We start from the raw sequence: 13,187 nt of genomic DNA on the forward strand, positions 1-13,187 counted from the left end.
ACGGGGCATGAGCGGGGGGGTGGGGAGAACAGGAGACAGACACAGGGCATGAGCGGGGGGTGGGGGGAACAGGAGACAGATACAGGGCATGAGCGGGGGGTGGGGAGAACAGGAGACAGACACGGGGCATGAGCAGGGGGGTGGAGGGCAACAGGAGACAGACACGGGGCATGAGCCGGGGTGTGGGGGGCAACAGGAGAGAGACACGGGGCATGAGCGGAGAGTGGGGGGGTACAGGAGACAGACACGGGGAATGGGTGGGGGGCGACAGGAGACAGACACGGGGCATGAGCGGGGGGTGGGGGGAACAGGAGACAGACACGGGGCATGAGCGGGGGGTGGGGGGAACAGAAGACAGACACGGGGCATGAGCGGGGGGGTGGGGGGCAACAGGAGAGAGACACGGGGCATGAGCGGGGGGGTGGGGGGTACAGGAGACAGACACGGGGCATGAGCAGGGGGTGGGGGGCAACAGGAGAGAGACACGGGGCATGAGCGGGTGGGGGGACCAGGAGACAGACACGGGGCATGAGCGGGGGGCAACAGGAGAGAGACACGGGGCATGAGCGGGTGGGGGGAACAGGAGACAGACACGGGGCATGAGCGGGGGGTGGGGGGTACAGGAGACAGACACGGGCATGAGCGGGGGCTGGGGGGCAACAGGAGAGAGACACAGGGCATGAGCGGGGGTGGGGGAACAGGAGACAGGCATGGGACATGGGCGGGGGTGGGGGAACAACAGAGACAGACACGGGGCATGAGTGGGGGAGTGGGGGGCAACAGGAGACAGACACGGGGCATGAGCGGGGGGCAACAGGAGACAGACACGGGGCATGAGCGGGGGGTGGGGGCAACAGGAGACAGACACGGGGCATGAGCGGGGGCTGGGGGGCAACAGGAGACAGACACAGGGCATGAGTGGGGGTGGGGGGAACAGGAGACAGACACGGGGCATGAGCGGGGGGTGGGGAGAACAGGAGACAGACACGGGGCATGAGCGGGGGGTGGGGGGCAACAGGAGACAGACACGGGGCATGAGCGGGGAGTGTGGGAGGCAACAGGAGACAGACACGAGGCATGAGGGGAACAGGAGAGACAGATATGGGGCATGAGCGGGGGAACAGAAGACAGACACGGGGCATGAGGGGAACAGGAGACAGATACGGGGCATGAGCGGGGGGGAACAGAAGACAGACACGGGGCATGAGCGGGGGGTGGGGGAGACAGACACGGGGCATGAGCAGGGGGTGGGGGCAACAGGAGACAGACACGGGGCATGAGTGGGGGTGGGGAGAACAGGAGACGGACACGGGGCATGAGCGGGGGCAACAGGAGACAGACACGGGGCATGAGCAGGGGTGGGGGGCAACAGGAGACAGACACGGGGCATGAGCGGGGGGAGGGGGAGAGACACACGGGGCATGAGCGGGGGGTGGGGGAGGGAGAGACACACGGGGCATGAGAGGGGGTGGGGGGGAGGGAGAGACACATGGGGCATGAGCGGGGGGTGGGGGGAGGGAGAGCGACACACGGGGCATGAGCGGGGGTGGGAGAACAGTAGGGAGACACGGGGCATGAGCGGGGGTGGGGGAGGGAGAGAGACACACGGGGCATGAGCGTGGGGGGAGGGGAGAGACACACGGAGCATGAGCGGGGGGTTGGGGGAGGGGGAGAGACACACAGGGCATGAGCGGGGGTGGGGTGAGGGAGAGAGACACACAGGGCATGAGCGGGGGGTAAGGGGAGGGGAGAGACACACGGGGCATGAGCGGGGGGTGGAGGGGAGAGACACACGGGGCATGAGCAGGGGGTGGGGGAAGGGGAGAGAGACACGGGTCATGAGCGGGGGGTGGGGGGAGGGAGAGAGACACACGGGGCATGAGCGGGGGGGGGGAGAGACACACAGGGCATGAGCGGGGGGTGGGGGGTAGGGGAGAGACACACGGGGCATGAGCGGGGGGTGGGGGGGAGAGAGACACACGGAGCATGAGCGGGGGCTGAAGGGGAGAGACACATGGGGCATGAGCAGGGGGTGGGGGGAAGGGGAGAGAGACACGGGGCATGAGCGGGGGTGGGGGGAAGGGGAGAGACACACGGGGCATGAGCGGGGGGTGAGGGGGAGGGAGAGAGACACACGGGGCCTGAGCGGGGGTGGGGGGAGACACACGGGGCATGAGCGGGGGGTGGGGGGAGGGAGAGAGACACACGGGGCATGAGCGGGGGGTGGGGGGAAGGGAGTGAGAGAGACACACGGGGCATGAGCGGAGGGTGGAGGGAGGGAGAGCGACACACGGGGCATGAGCGGGGGGTGGGTGAGAGGTAGAGAGACACACGGGGCATGAGCGGGGGAGGGAGAGAGACACACGGGGCATGAGTGGGGGGTGGGGAGAGACAACGGGGCATGAGCGGGGGGAGGGGAGGGACACACGGGGCATGAGCGGGGGTGGGGGGAGGGGAGAGACACACGGGGCATGAGTGGGGGGTGGGGGGGAGGTAGAGAGACACACGGGGCATGAGCGGGGGTGGGCGGGAGGGAGAGAGACACACGGAGCATGAGCAGGGGGTGGGGGGGAGGGAGAGAGACACACGGGGCATGAACGGGAGGTGGGGGGAGGGAGAGAGACACACGGGGCATGAGCAGGGGGTGGGGGAGGGAGAGAGACACACAGGGCATGAGCGGGGGGTGGGGAGGAGGGCGAGAGACACACGGGGCATGAGAGGGGGATGGGATGGTTTGTATGTCAGGAGACAAACAAAAACACGGACATGAGTTTGTGCGGCAGATCCCGCTCCTCGGCCCTCCGCTGGCCACCGTGTGCGATGGCGTGAGCGGGGGGCTGGAGGAACAGGGGAGACACGGAGCACGAGCGGGGGTGGGGGGGACAGGAAGGACACACGGGGCATGAGCGGGGGTGGGGGGGACAGAAAGGACACACGGGGCATGAGCGGGCGGTGGGAGGAACAGGAGACAGACACGCTCCTGCTGACCTGACAAAGCCTCTCATGCGGGAAAGAAAGATGACGGGCGTCTCTGAAGCCAGACGCACTGCACGCTTTCACCGCATCCAATGAGAGAGCACGTCAGATGTCCGCGGACATCACGCAAGCTGCTTGCCCAATCACCGTCCTGTCCGCGGAACGTACAGGGAAGTTTGTCCGCGAAGCGAACACAGATATCACTAATTTTTTTTACCTACTTTTTGGTCATTTTAAAGAAAACTACTGGACGGATGTTCACCAAATTTGCAAAAGCACGCTTTCGGGACCAAGCATCTGCTCCTGGTCCAAATTTGGTGAAAATCCGTCCAGCGGTTTGGGCTGTAGGCGCGAGCAAACATTTTTCCCATTCAGTCTATGGGAAAAAACAGAAATTTTGGGGCTCCCCCTATAACTCCCCCCCCCCCCCTGGACGAATCCTCACCAAACTTTGCAAAAACATTCAGAGTGGGCCATATACTTTTTTTGCAAAGTTTGGTGAGGATTCGTCCAGAGGGGGCGAAGTTATAAGCCGCCCAAAAAGTGCTCTTCCTATGGAAACAGCAACTTAACCATAACTACATGGCCACTACCGTGGCCATGTAATATACACACACACACACATATCCTGTCAACTATAGTTCTGTGGGAGCGAAGCAGGCTTGGTGCTACAGTACCCCATTTCCAGATGACAGCCTGTGGCCACTAGCAGAGGTGCATAAGAGGACACCATTTTGGCACTAAAAGCACTACATTCAACCAATTGTAAGGGAGGCTTTTCACAAGTAGCATAAACTGAATCACTTCTAGGCACTGGGTTTGCACATAACCCATAACACACAGGGGGCCTCATTTTCCGAGTCCAAGTTAGATGTAAAAGCAAGGCGTAAAACTTTAATTCCAACAATACCGCTCTCCAGGACCTTTTTTTCACATGTTGCAGCCCAAATGGAGGACCGGAAGGGAAATACGTTTTCTCCTACTCTTCCCGCCTGCAATACCGGTTTTACGCCAGCACAAGATTGTTATGCTGGTGGGAGACCTATGCAAATTTGGTCTGTTTTGCGCACATGCTAAACCTACTTGTGGATGCTGCTTCCAGGTCAAATTAATGTTTTTACAAAAGTGAGGCGTTAGTGTGGTTATGCCTCGTTTTAGGCTTCACTTTTGCACTCTGCATTACAACAGTTGAAACGTACATGCAGCCATCCTTTTTTTAAAATCTTTTATTAATTTCCAAATTAACAGAACAAGAAAAACAAAAATAAAGAGCAACCAACTGAAGAGTCTCAGCATATACATTATTGATGACATGTGTTATATGGTACCTTATATCCCAATTGATGCAGCAAACATTGCACTGATTCAAGTTACAACCCTCCCATTGTTCAGCGCCACGAGCGTCAGTTTTTACCCTATTTCCCCCAGCATTGAATTTGGGTAACATCTTATTACTCCATTCCCCCTCTATTGCCACAGATATGGGTCCTAAAAAAGAGATCTCGCGAGATCGCTTTCTCTGGGTGGTTTTTCGATTCAGAGAAGTCATGAGATCGTTCACCAATTGCCGCCAGTCCATCAATATACCTTCTTCAATCTCTACCTCTTTTCCTTTGTGTAATACTTCCGGTTCGACTAAGCGCCAGCTCTTCACATCCATTATCCACTGCAGGAAAAGCTGGCCCTTGGAACACTTCTAGGATATTGTGAGCCTTCTTTTCACCAGTATCAGCAAGAAGTGTGCAACCTTTCTCCCCTTTGGTGCCTGGTAACTTACCCAGCAAGCACAGAGATGGGACACATTTATAAGACCTTTGGAGCAGTGCAATCATTTTATCAATGACTTCCTTCCAATAATATTGGATCACCCTACACTCCCAAACCATGTGCCAAAACCCTGCAGAGCCATGACTACACCCGAGGCACGTATGTGGCATCACTGGGGATATGGCATGCATCCTAGCTGGGGTCAAGTATACTCTCTGGAGAAAGTTAAACTGAATACATTTTAACCTGGCATTCCTGGATACCTTTTTAAAATGTTCACACATCGCAAGCCATTCCTGGTCAGATATTATATATCCTAAATAATTTTCCCACTTCCCCTTCATCACAAGAACTGATGTGGGCCTCTCGTTTAATAATATCCTGTAAATCTGTTAGAGCGTGCCGCTCCCATCTCCTTCCTATTGAGAGAAACTCCTCCAGCATCAGGGTGGTTTCCGGTTCTTCTGGGACAGCCTCGCACAATACAGCCATTCTCCCAACCATCCTGGCATAGTTTAGAAAATGTCCACGCTGCATGTTATACTCCTCCTCTGACAGTTGCACAACGGAAAGCAGGGAGTCTTCACTGAAAAAATACCCCAACGGTCTACAACCTTTAGACTGCATTTTTGAAAGACCCACATCCCTAATAATTCCAAATAGGGCATTATCAAATTCAATAGGCAACACTGGGTGATAGTATCCCTCAATACAGAACCTGGTCAGAAGTCTCTTCCATGCCATTTGCACTATACATACAAACACCCATCCCCTCTGGACCACATGATATCCCACATCAATTCAATCCCTTGTCGACATTGTGGCAGGCCTCCCAATATCATGCATACCTCCCCTTCAGGTGAATCATTCCAGTGTAGTGCATATTGTAACTGGGTGGCAAGGAAATGTAACTCATAATCCGGAAGGGAGAGACCACCTTCCTGACCTGATCTCTGTAACGTTGATGGCGCCACCCTCCTCCTGCCAGTACTGAGAGTAATTCAATAATTTTAACATCTAACATCTGAAAGAAGACTCTTTTTACCATGTATGGGATATTGTTAAAAAAGGACAACAACCTAGGGAGGATTACCATCTTACATAGAGCTATTTTACCCATTAAGGAGAGAGGTAGCTTCTGCCAAAAGGTTGTCACATCTCCAATTCCTGTTAGTGCCCTACTTGCATCGTACATTAATGTTTCTTCCATTTCCTGAAAAATCTGGACTACCAGATATTTGAATGATACATGTTCCCATTGCACCAGCCATTCTGGAAATGTGTGTTGCGGCCTGTGCCTCATATCAGCTATGGGAGCAAATATGCTACGGGTCTGGCTTCTCATTTCATCGCTAAAACTCAGGACATCCTGTCCTCTTACTCTTCCTCTCCCTCTACTGCCTGCTCTTCCTCTGGCCTTTCTTCGGCCACCTCTCCTCCCTCCTTCTCTTCCTTTCCCCTTTTCTCCCCAGACGAGGTTTCTAGACAAGTCCGATCTATGAAAGTCTCGTCAAAACAGGTTCACCCCTGTTCCTCCAAAACCATCAAGGACCACATTGACACCCTGGCTCCTGCTCCTGCTGACTTGCGCAACCACTCCTTCACCACTGGAGTCTTCCCTTCCCCCCTGAAGCACTCCCATGTGCACCCTCTTCTCAAGAAACCCACTGCAGACCCATCCTGCCCGGCCAACGATAGCCCAATCTCCATCACTCCTTTCCTGGGCAAACTCCTGGAAAAGCTGGCCATCTCCCAGCTTCATCTCCACACTGAATCTGTTGGTTGTCTCCATGACCATCAGTCTGGCTTCAGAGCTGTCAGAAGCAGGGAAACTTCTCTCCTGAACATCACTATCTCTACCTGTGGTGTTCCCCAACAGTCTAACCTCTCTCCCTGGCTGTTCAACCAATTCCTAGCACTTCTTGCCCACCATATTGCCGCTCTCTGCCCCAACTTTCAGTGCTATGCAGATGACACTCAGCTCATTTTCAGGCTCCCTTCAGACACCTCTTCTCCTTCTCTCATCTCTGACTGTCTGTCTGCTATCCAGGAGTGGTGTGCTGCCAATGATCTCTGCCTTAATGCCAGTAAGACTGAGATTCTCCTCATTGGCACACCTGCTCCCTGCTTTTCTGTCTCTCTCTCTGGCCGGCCTCTCTTGGCCCTCTTCCTGCTCCCACCTGTGAGGCTAAAAATCTCAGGGTCATCTTCGACTCCACACTCTCCTTCTCTCCTCACATCTCTGACGTCTCTAAATGGTCACACTACCAGCTTTTTTCCTTTCCTCTCCTTCTCCCAGAAGCTCACTGTCTCCAGAGCTCTGGTTCTCTCTAGGCTGGACTACTGCAACAGCCTCTTTCTAAATCTGCCTGCCTCTACTCTCCGCCCTCTGCAACTCATCCAGAACAGAACTGCGAAACTTGTCCTTGACCTCAAGCCCAGGGATCGTATCTCTCCAGGACTGAAATCTCTGCACTGGCTCCCAGTGGCTGCAAGGATTAAGTTCAAAACCCTCTGCATCATCCACAAGGCCTTCTGGGGCCTGGGGCCTCAATACCTTCAATGTACTCTTCCTAAATGTCTTCCTTCTCGAGCTCTTCGCACATCCGTCTCCAACTTCCGCAGGGTCAGTCGCTTCTCAAAGTAACAAGTCGGTAGTAGATCTCTTTCTTGGGCTGGGGCCTCCCTCTGGAACAACCTCCCTGCCTCCCTGAAACCTGAGGAGAACCATCTCCGGTTCCGGAAGCACCTCAAGATCTTCCTCTTTGACCCTGCTTTCTCTCCTCCTCTCCCCTGCTGAACACCTGGCTGAAACTGCACTGGTCACCTGGCTACCCTCTGATCTCCTGCCCAGGTCCCCTCCCCACCAGTTGCACACCTGCACTGCCCCCCTGGCAAGCCTTGCACTTTGAGGCTGTTTCTGTATCCATACAGCCCCCTACCAGCACTTGACACCTGATGCCTGCACTTACTCTTGCACCTGCCACCAGCTGACCACACTTTTATTTATTGTTCCTATATTGTTTCTATTTATTTACTGTTTATCCTATGTACTACACTTCCCCTCCCCCTTCTCCCTCACACTTTTCCCCTTCCCCACCTCCCCTGCACTTGCGTGATCTCAATACCACCTGGCCTAGTAAGATCCTTGTCGCTGTCTTCCCTCTGTTCCCCTCGCTTGCCTCGTCGCGCCTTGAAACACTGGTGTATAGGCACGTTATAAATGCTATATCATATCATATCAATCAACAAGAAGATATAAAAGATGTAGTTACCTTATTTCCTGATGTATTTTCCGAAAAACCAGGAAGAATAAAAGACACCTACCACTATATTAGAACACCTAAGGGAAAAGTGGTTCATTTGAGGCTGTATAGACTCTCGGAAGTGTGTAAACAGAAGTGGTGAAGGAAGTAAACAAAATATTGACAGCCAATATTATCGAGCCTTCTTCGAGCCCATGGTCCTCCCCTATCTATTAGTAACTAAACCTGACCAGTCCTGCAGGTTTTGCTTAGATTTCCGTCAGGTCAATACAATCTCCGACTTCAATGCCTATCTCATGCCACGCATTAATGACTTCATTGATAAACTCGTATCCGCCACCTTTCTATCCACCCTAGACTTAATAAAAGGGTACTGGCAAGTCGCAGTATATGGGCCAGATAAGGAAAAGATCAGTGTTTTCAGTGCCCCTAGGACTGTTTCAATTCAAAGTCCACCCTTTCGGCTTACACAGCGCTCCAGCCACTTTCCAACACCTCATGGATAAAATCTTGCAGCCTTATTCTGATTTCTGTGGAGCTTATATTGACGATATCAACATTTATAGTAAAACCTAGAAGCACCATCTCTTACATTTGTATACTATTATGAAAGTCCTCAGAGAGGCCGACCTGACTGCTAATCCATCTAAATGCTGATTGGCCTAATCAGTCATAAAATATCTCTGCTTCTTTGTAGGACATGGGAACGTACAACCTCAACATGAGAAAGTGAAAGCCGTCTTAGATACACCAAAACCAAAAGGGATCTTAGAGCCTTTCTACCGTTAATAGGATATTACCGTAAGTTTATCCCAAACATTTTGGACAACACAGGTAGGCTGACAGATAAACATTAGAACGCTGAACCAAAGAAACTTCATTGGACTAACAGGGATGATATATGCTATAACACCTTGAAACAAACCCTGTGCCAGAACCTGATCCTAAAGGTAGTAGACTTCTCTAATGATTTCATATTGCAAACAGCACCTCCCTTACAGGGTTAGGAGCAGTCCTATCTCAAGTTTGCGACGGGTTAGAACATCCCATCTTGTTTACAAGTCGCAAGCTTTTCCCACGTGCAAGAAATTACTCTGTGCTGGAATTAGAGGCCCTGGCATCAAGTGGGCCATCATCCACCTTAGATACTACCTCTTAGGAAGGAAATTCACATTAGCCATAGACCATTCTCCCCTAGTTTTGATTAGGCAACGTAAAGCCTCCAAACCTTGTGTCATGCGATGGTTTCTAGACCTGCAATCCTACTGTTTCACTATGCAACACCGAAAAGGAAAAGACCAAACTAACGTAGATTTCCTTTCTCGGTTCCCCTGTGAAACAGATGCGGCTACATCGCATGGAGGAAGGGTATGTGAGAAACTTTAAGGTGCCTCACCCGCTAGTCACCGGGGATCTGTCATCCAGGAGGCCAGGACACGGCCATTGCTATTGGATCCAGTTCCTGGGGGTGGACTAGTGAGGGAGGATCTCCTGGATGGGGTCTTTGAGGAGTGGAAGTGGGACACCGAAGGGTGAGACAAGGTACCCCCTTCCTTATGACACCTTTTCCCCATCCTACCCCATACGATATTTGGAAACTCTACACCCACCCCCTTTTCCTACACAAACACTTTCTCACACTGCAAAAGACAACAGACTAACACCAGGGCCGTTTACCTGACATGTCCCAACACAAGGGTCAGGCAGAGTCAGGCAATTATTGGTAATTACACACACCTGACGGCACTTTCCCTTCCCCTTCCCACAGGGATAAAAGGCAGCGTATGGGAGCACATTTTGAGCAAGGCCTAACGCACGAGGAAGCAGCGGGACGGCAGTTCAAAAGGAGGAGAAAGGCGGTGGAAAGCAAAAGGACGACAAGGAGGGAATTGCACTTGCCGTTTTCAACACAGGGCTGCGAAGCCTTCGATAAAAGAACTGTAAAACCAGGAATTGCAGCTGGTGATTGGTGTGGCAGATGTCAACGATACACAGGGCCCTCCCACACTGATAGCCAGGGCGGCAAAAAGAGCTTGCCGGTGTGGTACCGTCCTTGACTCCAGCGGAAGAGAACCAACGAGTTCAGCACAGCCAGTGAGTCGGAGGAAACTGGAAGTGGCCCGGACAGTTTAAAGCTCGAAGATGCAGTGGCAACATTTGTGTAAAAGAAGAGAAGTTAATAGACAAAGGTCTTTTGTGAACAACCAAGGTATTATTTTTAGTGTGGTCCGGCGCCGTGTGGGTGCTCATTCGAAAAACTCGAGCGAAAACTACAAGAACCAAGAGGCCCAAGAGGAAGCCAGCGAGAGATGTCAAAGTGGCCATACAAGGGTCAAGTCAAAACCCCTTGTACATTCGAAAGTCGTTGACACGTTGTGAATTGAAAAGCTAAGTGAACTGCATTGTGGTGACAAACGTGAACCCAACTGAGGGATGTCCACGGTGAGTTGTTGGTCTGAGCCCGATTGAGGGAAGCTGACGTTGTGAAGGCGATCGGAGCCCGGCTGATGGGGATCCTCGGGTGAAAAGTAATCGCCCGATGTGAAGATTAACAGAAACAACTTTTGTTTGTTGTTTGTGATACAGCAGGCCCTCTGAAGCAAGAGACGTTGCATAAAAGAGACATACACAAGGCCCTGATATTGGAAAAAAGAACTGTAAACTCTGACCGGAGAAGCCCAGAAGTGTGCTGTGCTCAAGAGTCCCGCCTTGTCCTGTGCTTCAAACATGGGAAGGGAGACCCCAACCATAACATCCTGACTTATCATTTTGAGAACACTTCTTTCTTTCTTTGTGAACATTATCCCACACTATTTTGTAGCATAGCGGTAAGGATTGGCAATAGGTTTTTCTTAGTATAGGCCCTTGTTATTTGACTAGACTCCACTAGGACTGTATTATTTTTATTTGATGGTTGTAGCTTGCTCCCATCTTGGATTTAGGTTTAGATTAGGCATTTATCTCACTAATTTTTACAGTTTAATAAACACCCTTGAACTGTGATGACTTGTGTCTGTCTTGCTTTGATACCTTGCCTTCCTTACAAGCCACAAACTGGATTGCCTGCTTTCTTGAGTAGAGATTCATCAGAGTATTCACAGATAATGTCAGAGCCCCCCCCTTGCACCCACCTCCTGCAGTGTGCCTCATGGTTCCTGCATCTCCCTGATCCTCTACAACATCTTTACCAAACTGCTTTTCGACCACCTAGACTCACTTGGTATGTCATATACCACGATGACACTCAAATTCTCCTCCCCCTCTCTGGCAACTACCATAAAGATTATTGCACACTAAATACACTGGGCCTCATTACGAGTCCGGCGGTAACCGTGCCGGAAAAACCGGCAGGCTACCGCCGGACCCGTATTACCAATCCGCCTCTGTGATTCCAGGAATCATGGGGCATTACGACCCGGGCGACCCGGGAATTCCGGAGGCGGAATTCTGTAAATCCCCATTCCCATGGAATCCCATGGGACTCCATGGGGATGGGGACAATGGAAACACTGTTTCCGTCTATGACGGAGCCAGTGTTTTTCGATTTGCGCCTGCAGGCGGGTAGCATTACTCCTGCCAGGTCAGACCTGGGAGGAGCGACACTTCCCACCTGCAGAACTCTGAATCAGCTGGTCCGGAAAGAACGGTGGCAGCGTTTTTACCACCACCATTCTTTCCGGACCGCCAGGGTCGTAATGAGGCCCACTGTCTACCAGACCATCCAGGCCTAGATGGCCACGCACAACCTCTGCCTCAGTGATGAAAAGACCGAACTCCTCCTCGTTGGACGATCTGCTGTGATTAAGAAGCTCAACCGTCAATATCCCTCCTTCACTACAGACAGAATTCTGAACGGCGTCTCCCAGTCAGTGAAGACATTAGGGCTCTACCTTGATGCTACCCTCTCCCTTACCCACCATGTGAATGCCATTGCCTCCTCTGCTGCTCACACTATGAAACTGATTAATGTCTATAAGCCATTTTTAGCACCGAACAGCTGTATTACCATTGCTCGAGCTGTCATTGGCTCCAGGCGTAATTATTGCAAAACACTCTTTGCTGGCATGTCTTCGTGCAACATTCATGAGATGCACGTCATCCAGAACAAAGCTCTGTGAGCAGCCCTCAACATTCCTAGACACGATCATATCTCATCCGCAAGAAGAAATGTCCATTTGCTCCCGATACGAGAACGAATAACGTTCAAAACTCTGTCACACACAGATGCCTCTCTTAACTCTGCTACCCTGTACATCACACAGAAAACCATGAAATTCCAATCAACAAGACCATCTAGATCTGCCTATGCTCACCTGCTTATCATGCCTAAATTTAAACCGGCTAAAGCTGGTGGCTCTAGTTTCCCAGCCCTGGCAGCCAAACACTGGAACGCTCTTCTACCTGCGCTGCGAGCAGAACAATCTTACTGGGCCTTCGCCAAAGCCTTAAAAACCTGGCTCTTCGCGTAGACCCAGAGCCCACCACCTTTTGCCAACTAGAGAACTTATGCACAGAACTTGTAATGTAACAGCGCCTCCATACCCTTGGGCTTAGCCAGCTTTATAAATGTCAAAATAATTAAAAAAATCTCCTGAATGGAAGATTTAAAAACACATTTTACTTGACTCGCTTTGTCTTGGCACCGACTTGGTATTTAACTGGAGCACTCCTTCTACACTTCAGCTGCAAATGCCCTACAACCCTGATGACAGAGAGGTGTTGACTCAGTTATTGCCAGGCCCTTGTGAAGGTGCCAGTCGTCAGTGGTGCCTAGGGGACGCGCTCTTCATCATCCTGTTATTATGAAAGCCATGTAGGGAGCAAGGGCTTGTGCTGTTTTGAGAAGGAGCTTGCCTTTATTCTACTACTTCCCCCGTGGCGTCTGTATTTGGGGCACGTATTTGAGCCTATAAAAGCGTGGGTCCCCAAAATATAGCTGCAGTGCCGGATGCACTTTCTGCACCTGGAGAGCCGCCAGTGGTGTAGGCCCTAGTGGAGGCCGGCATGGGGGTACTAAGCCCAGGTAGTAACTGTGTGTATACAATCTGGGGATATAGTACTAAATACATTGATAGATGCACTTTGCTTAAGTACCCACATCCAATATTCCAGCATCGTCTGCATCAGGTCTAGGCATCAGGCACATAGGTTATTTTTCCATGTCAATGGGGACTGATG

This window comes from Ambystoma mexicanum, chromosome 9 (genome assembly GCF_040938575.1).
Source record: "Ambystoma mexicanum isolate Mex_15411 chromosome 9, UKY_AmexF1_1, whole genome shotgun sequence".
Taxonomy (NCBI): Eukaryota; Metazoa; Chordata; class Amphibia; order Caudata; family Ambystomatidae; genus Ambystoma; species Ambystoma mexicanum.